At 49.1% G+C, this 17,994-nt stretch overlaps 1 pseudogene; it reads right to left on the bottom strand.

Annotated features, from left to right (window-relative positions):
- Positions 1-424: 424 nt before the first annotated feature.
- On the bottom strand, positions 425-16,339 carry LOC123076967 (LEAF RUST 10 DISEASE-RESISTANCE LOCUS RECEPTOR-LIKE PROTEIN KINASE-like 2.2; annotated as a pseudogene).
- Positions 16,340-17,994: the final 1,655 nt, after the last annotated feature.

Raw genomic sequence — 17,994 nt, 5'->3', positions numbered from 1 at the left:
AGGGTAAGCATAACACCAAGTTTCACATGTTCTTTTGGAATCTTGAGGCGGCCGGACAGATCACATCGCCAGCTAATTAATCTAAGAAATATATTACACCTGCATGCAACAGGTCCTGAGTAATGCTATTATACCGCTGGCTAGCGGTGCCAATAGCCAGCCCAGTAACTTGCTAATTGATGGTTACATCAAGCACCTCTGCTCGCCAGCGGAGGGAGAGTAGTATGTGCGCGGAGTTGGGTGGTGGTCGCCGGCGAGGTTGTGCGCGCGTCAAGGAAAAGCACGGGTGTGCTTGATTGAGTGGATACAATCTACGGAGAGGACCAAGTAAGTATGCGCCTTCCACTTCCACGATTTAATCTGGTTGCTATGAATTGGGATATAACATCACAATGTTTAGACTGATATACATTGTATGCTTCCGGATTCTGAAATTTTAGGGGCTCGAGGTAGCGCCAAATCGTGTGTATTCAGTTTTGGGGGAAAATTACAGTCAAGAAGTCCTTGGTAGCTGTCTGCCTTCGATGCCTTTTAGCAGTTGGAACACAACACTTATCAGAATTAGGACGCTGGCATGTGGATACTCTTGACTCTACATGGAATATGTTCTACTACAATGCCGAATTTCGCTGCGCTTGTTCAATTTCTGAATGTACTCTAGTACAGGGCCACCATCTCACAGTGTTGGAAATGAATGTAGGTTCTTTGATTCACAAGGCATCTGCTCAAAGAGTTGGCGATTGTTGTACGATTTTTGAATTCACAAGGCTGATCTCCTCAGATCTGGTAGAACTTGAACTTTGTACATCCATATTGTGAGCTGAACTTTCACTGGAATCAGAGATAAGCGTGTAGGTCAAGTTATTTACATTATCATAATTGTACAGAAAAACAAAGGAACAAAAAATATGGGAGAATATCTTACAGCAATCCAGAGAAGTTTTGCTTCGGTGGCATGTCCATGTCATCTGAGCTTCTCTCGAACATTTCTAGAACTTTGGTTATAGTAGGGCGATACATAGGTAACACTTGTATGCACCACAAGCCAATGAATGTCATCTTTCTCGCAATCTCCTCAATTTCTCTTGTCACTTCACATGCTTGTAGTCCATCATCTTGTGCAAAGTGATCGTAAATCTAGTCTGGAAAATACTTTTCGCTTGATTTTGCAACAGTTGATTTTACATTTCTCCTGCCTCCAACCATCTCCAAAAGCATCATTCCATAACTATAAACATCTGACTTTGTTGAAACCACTCCAAATGTTCGAGAGTGAACTTCTGGAGCGATGAATCCAATTGTTCCTCTAGCACCAGTCATTGAAAGCTTGCTCTCTTTTGTTTGACACAATTTAGCTAGACCAAAATCAGCAATCTTCGGGTTAAAATCCTTGTCTAGAAGGATATTTGGGGGCTTGATATCGAAATGGACGATACGTGTATTACAGCTATGGTGCAAGTATTCGAGGCCACGAGCAATCCCGAGTGCTATCGCATAGAGCCTCTCCCATCCTAAAATTTCTTTGGGGTTCTCCTGAGTAAATGTACTTATCCAAGGAACCATTGGGCATGTACTCGTATATAAGAGCTCGTTTTGATCCCTCCAAACAAAACCCAAATAAGCTAACAACATTAACATGAGAGGTCCTTCCAATGCTCATAACCTCGTTCACAAACTCGTCCCCATTTCCTTTGCAGTCATGCAAGAATTTCACTGCAACCAGACGACCATCATGTAGTTTTCCTTTGAAAACCACACCGTAACCACCTTTTCCAAGCTGATTGTTGCGAGAAGACGTTATCTTCATTACCTCTGAGTACATGTATCTTTTTGGAGCTAGGGATCCATACGACACTATCATTGCCTCGTATTTTTTTTCAGTTTTGCTGCTAGTCTTGCAAAGGAGAAACCATAGTCCTTGCCCTTTTCCATGCCATATCAGCACATAAAGACATGCAAAGAGAATGGTTGCAGCTGCTGATGTTATACCTGAGATGGAAGCAGATGTTATTTCCTTTTACAAACCAGAAGTTATAAAACTATTCTTTCTGACCATCAGTAGTTTAAGTTTCTATTTCTGCAAGAGTACTTGGTGGCAAAAGTAGCAACAAGCTAAGTGGCATAAATTGATAAGTCATGCTAATATGCACATGCCCGGAGTTGCTTGACTCAGATTTTTATTTCAATTTTCAATGATTACAGACATAATAAATTTTGAAGTTACTAATTTGTCATAGAAATTCACTATATATCAGTAAACTGCTGATATTTAAATCATTACATATGAAAAGATGGCAAAAAATTTAGCATACCTATTAGTATAATCTTCTTCGTTTTGTTCTTGCTACCTGGAATATAACATAACATTTATGAATAAAAGAAATGTTGTCGAATAGTACTACATTGGTTGTTTTTCCAAAAGAAAAAGACAAGCATCATATATTAATCTTAATTATTCTGCCAATCAGATACACCAAAAAAAATGTTGACAGACACTGAAGAACAATAGAATGAACTACATATGTGAGTATCTCTTGATTGAGCTACCATAGTACCATGTCACTCAAATCAAGGTTTCACAAATAAAAAGAAGTTATAGGCATGTGTAGATTTAATAGCCAATACAGATTCGACAAAAAAAAACCCCGTGTGTTTCATTGACATTGCAGTGGACGGTATCAGTCTGCATTGCATCCAATTAGTGGGAACATGTCTGCTCTGTTAATTTATTCTGCAAATGTCGTCCAATAGTATGATTTTAATTGTGATTACAAAAGAAAGAAACAGGTATCCTATATGATTCTTCAATATTCTGCCGATGAAACATACTAAAAAAATACACTGCAGGATAGTCAAGAACAATAGAGCATTGACTTTCTTTTGAATGAGTAATATGTCGCTCATATACAGGTTTGGCAAAAAAAAAAGACCTATATGGATTCGATAGCCAATATAAAATATCACATACACTGTGAATTAGAAGCATGTGTTTCATTGACATTGCAATGGATGGTACATCTCAGTCCGCATAGCAATTATCAGGAACGTGCATGCTCTGTTAGTTTTTTCTGCATGATCCACAGTGGACGAAAAACAAAGAGTACTAAGGGTACAGAACAAGACCGGGTAAAGTGGTAGTTTTTGGCTGGATGAGCCCCCCCAGGGATATTACCCCCTGCTTATAAACGACGTAACTGTTATTTCAATTAATAAAGTGGTGTTGTTTTAAAAAATAAGAGCAGTAAGGGTACAGAACTAGACCGGTGCATGAGTTATGTTTAGAGCAAAGAAGTGGAGGCACGGACGGAGCATAGTGAAGGTACAGTTGTTGGGCAAATAAGCCACGGCCATGTACTGGGCATAGTCCGACTTGTGTCTACGGTTAGTCTGACTAGTGTCTAGGCTTAGTCCGGCTAGTCTATGAGTGCGTGCGTGTGCGGTGAGTGTGCTGGACGCGAGTCCGTGGCCGTGCGCAGTCCGTGGCAAGTGTGCGTGCGTGCGTGAGTCTGTTGACTAGAGTAGCGGGAGGTTGCGTAGCGATGGGGTTGCAGCCGGCCGCGTAGGACGTGTTCGTGCGCGTCATGGGCCGAGCTTGCGGATCGTGGCCGTTGGAGAGTGGAGCGCGGCGTCGTATGTGCGCGTACGCGTATAAGACTCCCTCCTGTGTACTGGTTCAGTTGTGGGTGCAGTTCGTGCTGCAGGAGAAAAATTTGCCGTTCGTGCGGCGGGCGTTCGAGTGCCGAGAAAACCACCACCGTGTCCACTGCAGCTTCTTCTTCCTCCTTTCTTCTTCAGTCTCTGTGAGAGAGAGAAGTACAGAGAGCTCCGGCGAGCGAGGGAGAAGGCCACGGCAACAACAACAGTCCCATACAATTTTTGAAGTAAGTGGAGCACTGCTTGTTTCGGGTTTTCAATTATCTCGTCTTGTCTAATTCTGTGTGTTTAACAACAAATAGATAAAGGTTGGACGGGAGACTGAGGCCGGCGGACTTGACTGGTTGATGGATGATTTGTCGAAAGAATTCTCACTAGTAGTACGGCAGAACCCAAAGGTGCGATGCGATGTGACCTCCCACTCCCAATATCATTGTTTGCTTTTCATTTTCAAAGGAGTAAGAATTTACTGGAATGAGATTCAGTGTAAACAGCAAATATATTTTCCGGACTCACTGCACTCGTCTGGGCGCACGCCGTCGGAGCAATTGCAGGAAAACCCGGTGCCGTCGTTGGCATAGCTGCACCGCCCACCACTTGCCACGCACTTGGGGCACTCGTCTGACCACAGTGTCCACTCGAGAAGGTGGGGCGGGTCCGGCGGAGGAGGTCCCCAGCCCCGGGCCGCTGCAGGAGCTCGTCAATCGCGGGGCACACGGCCGCTCTCCAGCGAGGCGACCTGGCGCGGATGGAGTCGGCGGCGGGGCGGAGCAGGGCGGAGGCGCGGAGCGCGAGAGCGGATGCGGCACCGAGGCGCGCGGCGCCGGTGACGAGCCGGGTCCACGCCGTCATGGCTGCGGGCGGCGGGCGGTGGCTAGGGTGGGGAAGCGAAGAGGGGGAGGAGGGGGCGCGGGCGGGCTTGGTTGGTTGTGTCGTGTGTGGGGGAAGAGAGGGGCGGGGGTTTTCTGCAAAAAACATGCCACGTCGGCACCTGACGGGCGGGCCCCGCTAGTCAGATACACCGTCAATACGTGTTTATACGCAGTTTAGACCTATTTGCAAAAATTTAAAGCAATGTTGGTACTGACACGTAAAAATTAGCAATCGTGGTATCAATCTGCATGTGATGCTTCAATTGTGGTACTTGTGTGCAATTAACTCAGTTCCCGGTGGCTGCCATACTCCCCGCCAAGTCGGTAGAAGGACTCGTTGGCGCAACGCGTGCGGTTGAATCCCAGTGGCGTCACCTTGCTTGCTGCAGTGGTTAAGGACGAGCAGCTCCCTGTTCTTCTTGCTGATGACGAATGAACTCAGCCCGAGACCCAGCGATACGTTGTAGAACCACCCCTTGGTGCAGCCGTCGTCGAGCGGGAGGTTGTTGTCCACGGCGATGAAGGAGGAGTTATCGGGGAAGACTTGAACAACCTGGTAGGCCCCAAAGCTGGAGCGACTGAGGAGCGTTTGGCTTCCGTTGCAGTTGAGCTGGAAGGATGGGGGCCCGCATGGTGGCTGGCCGTCCTCCTGCAGCCAGAACGGGTAGGCTATGCTCAGGTTGCCACATGCCCTGGGCGAGCAGGCAAGGGGATCTGCCGCGCTACCCGGCGGCGGCAGTCGGAGGAAGGAAGCAAAGATGAGGAGGGGCGGGATCATAATGGGTTTGTGGTGCCGGCCGGGATGGAGTGAACGGAATACTTCAGACCCGACGGGGTTCTTGCCATGTGCGTGCGTGAGTTGACTGCTCACCTCACGCCATCCTTGACTGGTTGGGCACATCTTGACCTCACCACTAATGCAACCGTACGGGTCGTCGTTGTCGGTGCGGTGAACTTTGGACCCCGGACCAGCCTGATCACTTGGCTGCGATACCCAAGCAGCGACAAGCTGGCTGGGGATATCTATGCTACTCGAAAGTTAGGAGATGAATTGCCTTGTATGGAATGGGAAAGACGAATATTATGGAGGTGGGAGACAGCTAGACTCTGGAATAATTGGCCGGCTGAGAGTGTAACTGCTTTTTACATCACGAGAGTGCAAAAACAATGCTCCATTAGATGCCCTATAAGTAAAAAGAAATTACTCCAAATTTGCAACACCTTCAAAATAGGGCACCAAGTGTTGCAAATCGGCATTTTACTTGTAAGAAGCATTTAAAAGTTTCTTAATATGATAAAAATTTAGAGTAATGTAAATCACGAGTACGAGTAAGCTGCAATTGATTGTGGTTGTGCTATTACCGTGGATAATTAGTTCAACACTTCAAAGCAAAGAGAGGAGCGGGATCATAATGGATTTGGTGTGGAGTGGTGAAGCCTGGGATTGAAGTGAAGAAGACTGAATATTTCCTCCCAGACGGGATTCTCATTGACATAAAGCTGTCGTAACTCGTAACCTCACAGCATCATTGTCAGCTGACTCTGGAGGAGGTTGAGCAGAGCACGATTGCAATCAAATCACGGCATCTCTGTCCGAAGCCCATGTGGCAGAGCACCTCAAGCAGATAGTCCCATATGACGGAATCAAATGCCTTCGCAATATCCAGCTTCAGGAAGATTGCCCCTTTCTTGGCTCTATGGAAACTCTGGACGAGATTTTGAACATACAGAAAATTGTCTTGGATCGATCTTCCTTTGAGGAAGGCACTTTGGCTCATAGATATTAGATGCTGCATAGTTGGCGCCAGTCTATTGGCAAGGAGTTTTCCCAGGATCTTAGCAACACTGTGGGAAAGACTTATTGGGCGATAATCAGCAGCGCGTAGAGCATTTTCTTTCTTCGGGATTAGGACAATGAATGCAGAGGTCAATAGGTTCCAGTTTCTAGCATCAAGGGCGGAGAGCTGGTTAAGGGCATTCAGCAAATCCACCTTAATCGTGTGCCAACATCTTTTGAAGAAAAGCCCAATGAAACCGTCCGGGCCCAGTGCCTTCTCTGCTGCCATTTCTTTAATAGCTTTGCCCAGCTCATCCAAGTCAAATGGGTGATCCAGGTGTGTCAGGTCTGCAGATGGCAGATTAAGATTAGACAAGTTCATTCGCAGAGTGGCGCTTTCCGGTTAACCCAACAAGGAGATGAAGTGATTTTTGAGGACTGCTGCCTTGTCCTCATGGTCAGAAGCAACATGGCCACAATGATGAAGGAAGGGGATATGATTCTTCCTTCTTCTGCTGTTGGCGCGAAGGTGAAACAGCTTGGTGTTCGCGTCACCAACTCTGATCCAAACTAATCTTGATCGTTGCCTCCATCTTATTTTTTGAATAGCAGCGAGGGCAAGCAGCCTCCCCTTTAGCAACGCACGCAAGTCAAGCTCCTGTTGTGTTAGTGACCGGTTCTCCATCGCGAGGTCAAGCTGCAATATGACCTCGGAGGCAACTGCAGAACAGAATCTTCTCTCTTTGATCAGGTTTTTACTCCACTTTTTGAGGGCTTTGGCTGTTCTAGTAAGCTTGATGTGCAGCTTCCGAATGCAATCATTGGTATGTAGTTGCTTGGACCATGCCTGGGAGACAACCTCACTGAAGCCATCCTCGTTTGGCCACCAAGCCTCGAACCGGAATCCAGAGAAGTGACGCGCTTGAATCTTCTTCATGATCAGAGGGCAATGGTCAGAGATGTCAGTGGATCCCGGCAGTAGCTGGAAGTCAGGGTATCTTGATTCCCACTCCTCAGTGAACAGCACTTTGTCTATCTTGGTTAGGGTAGAATTCAGCCTTTCATTTGACCAGGTGAAGCGGCGTCCGATCAGCGGCAACTCCTTTAAATGCAGGTCATCAATGGCGGCACGAAAGGCACGGATCATACGAAGGTTGATATTGCTGTTGCTCTTCTCGGATGCACGGCTAATAAGGTTAAAGTCTCCAAGTACGACCCATCCTGACGGAGCCAAGGCTTTGATGTGTCTGATCTCATTCAAGAAGTTGAGTTTGTCCTCGTCAGATTGTGGGCCGTAGACCCCTATCAATAGCCAAGGCGAGTTGCAGCAGAGGTCGGTGATCAACGCGGACACTGAGAAAGTCCCCTGTAGCAGCGGTTGCGGAGTAACTTTGATGTGATCAGAGGAGGCGGCAATGAGGATGCCCCCTCTGGTGCCAACAGCAGGAAGGAAAACAAAGTTGTCCATGAAGGAGGGATCCAAAGTTTCGGCGATGATGCTGTTAGAGATAGAATCCAGCTTTGTCTCTTGTAGACAGACAAGCTTACAGTGGTGATCTCGAACAACGCCAGCAACAACTCGGCGTCTCGCGGAATTGTTTAGGCCTCTTACATTCCAGCTTAAGATCGCACTATCCATAACCAAACCAAAACACAACTGGGCAGGACCGGACAGAAGCACATGCAGACTTGGAGCCATAGTAGGTAAGAGCAGCAGGTACAGACTTAAAGAGACAAGCAGCAGGCGAAGTGAAGAGGTTGCAAGGCAGCAAGTTGGCCGAGACCGCTCTTCTCGACATGAAGCAGTGGCGTACAATCATTGGGAACCTGGGAGCAGCCACCATGGCCGGCAGCAACCGAGCTACTGCACGACCGCCGTGGTCGGCAGACTTGTGGAGGCGGAGGCCGAGGTACATCTTCCCTTCTTCGTTGTGGCGGCGGTCAAATCGGTGACCACGTCGATGAAGTGGGGTGGGAGGGGCCTCTGGTAGATGTCCTTGTACCGCTGAATATCGTCAGGGGCCGGCGGCTCGGCCGTCGTCTGGCCGTGCTTCTTGAGAAGGACGAGCTGGACCTTGGCCATGGTGGAGAGGCCGTGGCTCGGCAGTGAAGCAAGGCGACCACTACGCCGCTGGTCGGAGGTGCGAGCAGAGTCTGGGCGAGGGGGGCGGGGGGCTAAGCATCGGCGGCGATGGCGGCGGTGGGGGGAGCAGGGGAGATGGCGCTGGGGAGCAGAAAGATGCAATGAAGCGGTCGATCTGTCCCTGTGGGCTAATAGGAGGAGTGGTGGCTTGGGCCGGCCCAAAAGAGATCAGGTCCGGAAGCGGGCCGTTCGCTACAGGGCCCACCTCGGTAAGGATTCCGAGCTGGCGCGGGCCAATACCGCTCAGCCCAGCATGCAGCCTAGCTGGCACAACCACGGATTCGCCATCGCACTCTGGCAGTTGCATGTCCATGCATGCAATGGCCTCCACAGCCAAGCACGGGAGTGATCCGGGGAGGCCAGGTCGCGCCTGGTCCACATGCAGCAGCAGAGTGTTGGCAGCTGTGACAGCAATAGCAGGCACGCCTCCCAGCTCGGCAGAGGGTTCAGTAAACATGAACATGGGATCTGTCTCCTGCACCGGGTCGGAAAGGTGGTGGGCAGCTTCTTCTCTTGGGTGGTCGCATGCGACCAGCGCTGGGGGTGGGGCGTCATGCTTGTCTCCAGTGGCGTGGCCGTCAGGCGGCATGGCAGTGTCGGCGCCCGTCCCAGCCTGGTTAGCAGTGGCTATGCCAGGATAGTTGACGCCGTCACTGCCGAGAGCGCCGTCATCACGCACAGGAGTATCCACGGCCAGCGCGCAGTTAGGGCCAGCACCGTCCACCTGACGTTGATGCCGGCCGTGATGGCGGCCCTGCGCGCCATGCTTCGAGTGGCTACCGGAGCCAGGGCCATGAGAGGACGGCCAAGGGTTGGAGCCGCCTCCTGCAGCTCCCAGGTCGGCACCGGAGGTCGCGCCACCGCCTGGGCCTTCCTGGTCGTCGCGGCCGGCGAAGTTGAGGCGCGAGTGCATGGGTCCCCGCTGCTGCCGAGGAGGGAAGGTCCCGTCCTCGAAGTGCAGATTCCACCGGTAGTGCCACTTGGCTGAGTCGTCGCGAGGAGGCGAGTCGAGGTCGTCGGAGGGGATGCCGCTGTTGGCGCTGTGGGAGCTCGCCGGGCTGCCCCGGAAGGGTGGCTCCACCGGCTCGGCGGAGTAGTCATGGATGCGGTCGAGGTGAATGAGGACCGGGTACGCCAGCAGGCTGACCGGCTCCGACCGGCTTGGCTCGTCGCAACGATTCTCCAGGAACCTCCTGTGGAAGCTTGCCGAGGACTGGTCAGGAGGTTCCTCGACGGTTAGGGTTCCCCTGGTAGCGATCTTGGTCGGGTCCTGGACCCAAACCCAGGTGCAACAGCACGCGGATTCCTCGTCACTGAAGGCGCCTTCTTCGATGTGGTCGACGATGGCAGGGGCGGGGAAGAGCTGCTCCACATCTTGAGGCGTCCAGACGTGCCGTGGTGGCCCCTCGAGGCAGACGCGCGCCTTGAACGGCAGGCGGATCATGGTGGCACCAGCTCACCTGGACCAGGCGGAGAGCCTGAGCACCGCGTTGCCGATGCGCAGCACGCCCGGCGGGCGCAGGGCCACCCCACGGTAGCGCTGGTCGGAGAAACGGATGAGGAAGTCGCCGGGCTCGAAAACGGAGACGTGCATCTGTGTGCGGGCGATGCCGAACTGTATGGACGCCGCCACGGAAACGTCTTGCACCGTGAAGTTGGGACGGTTCCCAAGTACCGTGGCGATAACGGCGTGGCGCTCGAGATCCCGATCCGCGTCGGCGAGGGCAGGCCGCCACGCGATCGTGGCGGAGACCATCCTAGGGCGCAGGTGGACGTCCGGCACCGGGTTCTCCACGGCGACAGCGGGAGCGGCAGCAGCTGCGGCGAGGGGGGGCGCGGCTGCGTTTGGTGAGTGGGGGGCGGGGATGACACAGGAGGTTGCGGCGGCGGGGGGTGCAGGGATGGTGGCCTTGCGGTGGTGGTTGAGCTCGCGGGCACTGGAGACGTGCCCGGAGCGGGAGCACAAGAGGCACCGAGGGAGGTTGGTGCACGAAGCAACACGGTGTTTGGGCGAGAGACGTCGGAAGCAGTAGCCCTCCGCACGCGTCATAAATAGATGCTGGATGCGGGTGAGGGGGCGAGGGAGAGGGTTGCGCTGCCGTCCACCATTGATGGTGTGCCTCCTAGGCCGGTCACGGCGCCACCAGTATGGGGGCCTGACCGTCTGCCAGCCCTGGCCGCCATGAATGCCGGAGCTGCTGGCTTTAGGGTGGCGCCTCGGGTGGCCGTTGGGAGGCGTGCCCACGACCGGCCGCGGGGGCGGACGGAGTGAAGGCCCAACCACCACCGAGTTAAGTCTGGGCGCAAGCAACCCATCCCTGACGGAGGTTGCATCGGCAGATCCAGCAGCAGGGCTCGAGAGGGTGTCACGGTAGGAGGATGGGCAGCGAACTGCTAACGGTGGGGGTGGGCCTGGAGGAGGTGGTGGGAGGGGTCGGTCTGAGCTGGGGGAGGTCGGCGAGCGGCCGGCCATGGGCGCGCCGCCGCCGCAGACGGGGCGAGGGCAAGCAGCTAGGCGGAGCGGAGCGCTAGCGAGGGCGTAGCCACTGTCTTTCCGTGGATGATAATAATATACAGTGTGATATACCAATACAAATAAACGGGGAAATGAAGGACTTTGACGGACTGTTGATAGTTCAGCAGCAGATGGAACTTTCAGAAGAGAAATAATCGCCCAATGGAACGGAAGGGAGGTATAAGAGTCTCTCAGCCCAAAGGGAGTGCGATGAGATGTGACCGCTGCCGGTGGACTAAACATTGACAGTGTGAAAAGGGGAATTCGATACTTCTTGGAAACTTGCTGTTTGCGTGGAATAATCTAACTCACGTCAGTCTTTCGTGATTTTTCCTTTTCTTTAATCCACAACATATCAGTCAATTCCGTCCACCCGTCAACGGGCTGTCTGTTTTCTTTTTCTTTTTTTAATTTGATGGTTCCTCTAGAATCTTTACTAGTCTACAAAACTAAAGTATGTGAATTGTAAGGCAAAAATTTGGAACATCGATAATGCCAAGCTAGTTGGGCACACTGGAACGGTTGGAGATGGCTATGGTAATTGAATTGCCGGGAAACATACATTGGAATGATAGGAGATAAGATATGGTGATTGAATTGTGTAGACGATGTATGCAAAGACACATACAGTGGAGGACGGAAGGCAAGTAAAGCCCGACGGAATTGACTGGTTGAGAGATGTTTTTTCAGAAGAAAAAACAATAGTTCACTGGAATCAAGGGACAAGTCTTAGACCATTATTGAGGGCAATGAGATGTGACTGCCGATTGTGGATTGAAGATATGATAAGACTATCTGTGCCTGCAGTGCAGTGCCATGGTACGTCTATGTTCTATATTTCTCTCAGCATTTTGCTTTGAAGAATTGGCATTACAAGTTTCTTGCATGCTAAATTGTTCTAAGTACTTACTCGCGGTTGAGCTATCACCGTGGAATTAGGTCAGACACTTCAAAGGAAAGAGAAGGGGCGAGGAAGAAGATGCTGATTGTTAGAACTAGCTCAAAGAAGTTGCCCATTGAAGATGCTGCTATCAAGCTATAAATAAGTTTGATGAGAGAAAACTGTTGAAGTGTATATGTGGATTTCCTAGCCTGTTTAGGTGCTTAAACTTGCAACCAAGATGTTCAGGGTTCAAAACCTAGTTAAGGCAATAAATGATAATTACGGCAATGCCCCCGCTTCCGCTGCCCACGTCATAGAGTCAAAAGGAGCACATACCTGAGGGGGAGTGTTGGCTAGTGCATGAAGCTTAACATGGCATCAAAGCTAAGGTCTTGAGTTTAAATCCTGGCTTCCGCAATTTATCCAAAAATTGTTGCTTCCTCCCCCCCCGGCCACGTATAGGCTACGTAATATTTTTACTTTTTAATATAAAATGTTATATATTTCTAAATATAAGAATATCTCCAGCAGGAATAAGAAACTGCAGCGCGGCTCGGTCTTTTCCTCGGTCACTCAGTAATATGATTGATTACTTGGTTCTATTAGTGAAACCCTAGCTACGTACTTGAATAAACCTTGAAATGTGAAAAAAAAAGGAATTCGTTACTTTTTCAAAACTTTGCTGTTTTGCGTGAAATCTGTCTCACGTCAGTCTTTCTTTAAATTTTCTATCCTTTTTTCCACAACATATCAATCATTTCCATTCACCTGTTGACGGGCTGTCTTTGTTGGATTGTTTTTTTAATTTGCAGGTTCCTCTAGAATCTTTACTGGTCTACAAAGTTAAAGTATGTGAATTGTAAGGCTAGAAATTTGGAACAGCGACGGCGACATGCTATTTTGGTATATCAGAACGGTAGGAGATAGATATGTTGATTGAATTGTGTGGACGATGTACATTGGAATGGTAAGAGATAAGATATAGTGATTAAACTGTGTGGGCAACGTATGCAAAGACAAATACTGCGGAGGAGGAGGGCAAGTAGAGTCGGACGGAATTGACTGGTTGAGAAATGATTTTTCAGAACCAAAAAAAAAAAAGTTCAGTGGAACCCAACGGACAAGTCTTAGACCATTCTTGAGGGCAATGCGATGTGACTGCTGATTCTGGACTAAAGATATGGACTATGTGTGCTTGCAGAGCAGTGCCATGGTATGTCCCTGTTCTATATTTTTCTCAGAATTTTGCTTTTAAGAATTGGTATTTCTAGTTTCTTGCATGCTAAATTGTTAGAGGTAATGCTTTTTCAGTCATGAGTGCCGGTAGACAGTTACTTAGTCGTGGACGTGGTTGAGCTATTACCGTGGATAATTAGGTCAACACTTCAAAGCAAATAGAAAGGCTCAGAAAGAAGATGCTGATTGTTAGAACTAGCTTACGGAAGTTGCCCACTGAAGATGCTGTTATCACGCCATAAATTAGTTTGATGAGAGAAAACAATCTGATGAGTGACCTTACCACTAACAGACAGCTGCTACGATTCTTTTTTTGTTTCAATATCCACAACAAATCTCCCCAAGCCGTACCAACAAATTTTTGAATATGAAACAGTTAGACCTCTGAACATAATTTCTAAATATCATTTCATTAAAGGAGTATGTTTCTACGAAAAAAACTAACGCCCACACGTGTGTCATCTTGCACATCGCCCGCACGCCTCCATTACCACTCATTTTGTCACGTGTGAACAGATGACATCAGCAGTAATTTTTTCGATTTTCGGCTTAAAAACGTTTTATCTCCTAATTAAAAAATCGAATTAAAAATCCATTTTCATCATTAAATCCGTCTCGACGAGATCTTCAAAACCACACCCCATGTTGATATGTTTCGATGAAAAAAATTCCCAAAAATTGCCATGATTTTTACACTCTAGTTGCCATAGTGCTTAAACTAAAGTTGCCATGTGGCAATTTTCGTTTATAGAGCATGGCAATTTTATTATTTTGATGATGGCAATTCCAGTACTTTGACCATAAAAATTATTTTTTGTATGAACCATGGCAATTTTAAGTGCATGTATCATGGCAATTTTAGTTTATGGTTCATGACAAGTCTAGTTTCTTAATTTCCCGTTTTATAATATGTCAAAATTTACTTTTAAATGTAGAAAAAAATATCTGAAACATATCATGGCAATTTCAGTTTAAACACCATGGCAATTCATGTGCAACAGACATGATAATTTTTAACCAAAAAAAATTCGTCGAAATATATTGATATAAGATCTAGTTTCGAAGATCTCGTCGCGACGGATTTAATGATGAAAACAGATCTTCGATCGGATTTTTCATTTAAGAGATAAAACATTTTAAAAACAGAAAATCCAAAAAGATTCTCACATGCATGCATGCGGTGACGTGGCGTAGTCTGTGTGTTATAGGACGTGTGGGCGGGTTTCGCTCCTACCACGCCCACACGTGTGGTGGGAGTCAAACCCGCCCACACGCCCTATAACACACAGACTACGCCATGTCACCGCATGCATGCATGTGGAAATCTTTTTGGATTTTCGTTTTTAAAATGTTTTATCTCTTAAATAAAAAATCCGATCTAAGATCCGTTAAATCCCTTGCGACGAGATCTTCGAAACTAGATCTCATATCAATATATTTCGACGAAATTGTTTTTGGTTAAAAGTTGCCATGCCTATTGGACATGAATTGCCATGATGTTTACACTAAAATTGCCACGATATGTTTCAGTTATTTTCTTCTATATTTAAAAATAAATTTTAACATATTATAAAACGGGGAATTAATAAAACAAGACTTGCCATGCACCATAAACTAAAATTGCCATGATAAATGCACTTAAAATTGTCATGGTTCATAAAAAAAATTCATGGTCAAAGTACTGAAATTGCCATCATAAAAAAACTAAAATTGCCATGATCTACAAACTAAAATTGTCACATGGCAACTTTAGTTTAAGCACCAGGCAACTACAGTGTAAATATCATGGCAACTTTTGTGCAAAAACAAATTTCGTCGAAACATATCAACATGGGCTCTAGTTTTAAAGATCTCGTCGAGACGGATTTAATGGTGAAAACGGATTTTCAATTCGCTTTTCTAATTAGAAGATAAAACATTTTTAAGTCAAAAACCAAAAAAAATTCTGCTGATGTCATCTGTTTATACGTGGTAAAATGAGTGGTGATGGAGGCGTGTGGGCGATGTGTAAACGCCCACAAGTGTGGGCGTTAGTTTTTCCGTTCCCATTTGCATACTTATTTATTTTGGTATATCGCCTTGTGGGATGCCGTTCCAGAGCGGCAATGCATGCCGCGGCGGCAGCGTGGAGCGGCCACCACGGCTGGGGACGGCGACGGCGACGGATTGCCAACCCGCCATTAATTTCGCATGGCCCATAGATTAGGAAGCTGAGGCCAGATTGTAAACTCGGTAGACAGTGATTAGTTTGGCGAGCGAGCTTACCAGGCGGCAGCAGCCATGTGAGGAGGAAGCCATCCCTGATGAGCTCCTCGTAGTCGCCGGCATTCACGTCGCCGGACGCCGCGAGCACCGGCACGGCGGTGGCGGTGCAGCCCTCCAGAGCGTAGCCGCCGTCAATCCCGCCCGTCTCGTTGTACCACCCTCCCGCGCGGACAAACGTGTTGTTCCGGCACACCGTGTCCACCAGCCCCGCTCGGCGCGCCGTCCACGGCGCCGGCGGCTTCGTGCAGTTGTAGAAGACGAGGTTCTTGTTGAGAGAGCTGATGGAGAACGGGTGGCCGACTTTGGTTGCCGTATCGGCCGTCGGGACGTGGCAGCCTTTGGAGCTCGAACTATTGGAGAAGCCGCCGAGCTTGTGGACGTAGGAGACGAGCAAGGAGCCGTTGCTGTAGAAGATTTCGAGAATCTGCAGCCCGAACCCGGGCTCGTAGTACCCGAGGTAGGGGACGCCTTCGTTGCAGTTGACCTGGAACCCCATCTGGGCGCACCGGTTCTCCTCAGAGCCCGAGACGACACCGAACGGGATGGAGACTGTCAGGTTGCCGCATTTCCCCGGCATGCAGCCGCCGACGTCTGGTGCCGCGGCGAGCATCGGTGCTGGGATGATCGCCGAGAGGACGACGACAGCCAAGAGGAGGAGGCGAGGCCCGAGCCATGGGAGGAGCATACGAGGAGGAGGATGACTCCGGCCGATCGAGGACGACAGTGGGCAACGCATGCAGTGTGTAGGATATTTCTTTTGGCACCAAATGGACAGAGGAGAATAGTACCAGGACGAACTGCGATATCCATGGACCATGGTACGAGCGAGAGGATATGTGATATGAGGAGGGGAGGGGTGACGAGTCCCTTTTTTCCTGGCAAAGTGTGAGTGGTGTGCCGGAAAGTTTGACTGCAAGGCAACCAGCGTCCACACACGCACGAGAACTCCACCAGCCCCGGTCGTGGTCGAGCGAGCAGTGATGCGACCGGACCGGCCAAGGATGATGCCAATCCGGGGCCGATCGGTGCCGGGTAGTGTACGCTGTTGTCGGCCATGGATGGACCCATGGGTGAGCTAGTTGGATATACTTGTGCGAGGACTGGTAACGGTACTCGTAAACCACCAGTGAACTCTAAGCACGGACCGGTAAACCTCCATGCTGGTCATGGCGTGTGCGTACACCTACGACAACACTACGTAGTGTGTGTTTACTGACGGACCTGTTGACACCAAATGGCAATTAAATTGATGCTATGTTCAGAAGTTGTCCACAAGGGGTACCAAGCGCGTTGTCATCAGTCGTTACAACCTGGTAGGTAGGTAGAGTACTCACCGGGTTCTAATAACTATATAAACAATCAGTAGCAACCATGTATTTTCTCGACCCAGCCGACCCTAGAGTTGTTTAGTGCCGACTTCAGGGTTCAGAGTGTTGATCCGGTCGTCGTCCGTACGGTTAGGCTGGGTGTAGTATATTGCCTTCCTTTCCACTTGTGTTCATGAGCATCTACTAATCTAAACTTTTTTTTTCGGGGATCTACTGATCTAAACTGGTACCCACTTGCAGTAGATTAGTTTACGGGCTACAGCAAACCGCCGAAGCTTCGTGCAAGTAGTTAACATTCAGTTACCGGATCCAAACAGGATAGAAAGACAGACAGGCACTACCACTCAACTCATCAGAAACTAGCAGCTATTACATAGACGAGAATGCTCTGCCTTGGAAGCCAAGAAGGAAGGGAGACAGGCAACGCTACACATTTACCCGACCGTCACTCGTGGGCCGCACCAAAACACACCATAATCCGCTGGCCAATGCCCCGGCACGACGATGAAATGCATCTAGCCGCTGGAAGAAATGTCAGCCCGAGATAAGGAGAAAAAACAGAGGTAAATGGAACCTGTACGGAAGATGGAAAGGATCGCACCAACCAGCGCAAGGTCAATGGCATGACACTAACGAACCAAAGATATATGCAGAGCCGCCATGATTTGGGCACGACTAGAGAGAGAGAGAGAGAGAGAGAGAGATGATTGATTGCCTGGTTTCCAAGCGTCCTAGCTAGCATTCCAGGAAATGGATTAAAGAGATGATTTGCGGCGGGTGAACTTACGTGCAGAGGGAGGAGGGCGCACCCATGTCAGGAGGAAGCCATCCTTGACGAGCTGCAGGTAGTCGCTCGCGTTCGTCCTGCCCGACGACGAGCCCAGCACCGGCACGACGATAGCGTCGCAGCCGTCCAAAGCGTAGCCAGAGTAGTTCCCAGTGGCGTCGTAACGCACTCGCGCGCGGGCAAACGCCTTGCTCCCGTTCCCGCACCTCACCCCCGTCTGCGCCAGCTCTCTGTCCCGACGAGCCACAGCCACAGCCGCCGCCGCGCCCTTCTCCGTGCAATTGTACAAGATGAGGTTCATATTGCCAGGATAGATCCTGAACCAGATGCTGAGTTTGGCAGAGGTGTTCCAGATCGGTGTTCCAGATTTTTTGGTCTGATATATATACAAAATGAGATTTTGTCTGACTAAAAATATTATTTTAAGTATTTAAAATGCATGAAAAAATCTGAAAGTTTTTTCTCAGATTGTAGTTAGAATGTAATGTTGTTCTGCAAAATTTGAAGTTTATATGTTGTGTCGTTTGAGAAAAA

Source organism: Triticum aestivum, chromosome 3D, assembly GCF_018294505.1.
Source record: "Triticum aestivum cultivar Chinese Spring chromosome 3D, IWGSC CS RefSeq v2.1, whole genome shotgun sequence".
Classification (NCBI taxonomy): Eukaryota; Viridiplantae; Streptophyta; class Magnoliopsida; order Poales; family Poaceae; genus Triticum; species Triticum aestivum.
The sequence above is the reverse complement of the archived record's forward strand: the minus strand, read 5'-3'. Positions and strand labels throughout refer to the sequence as shown.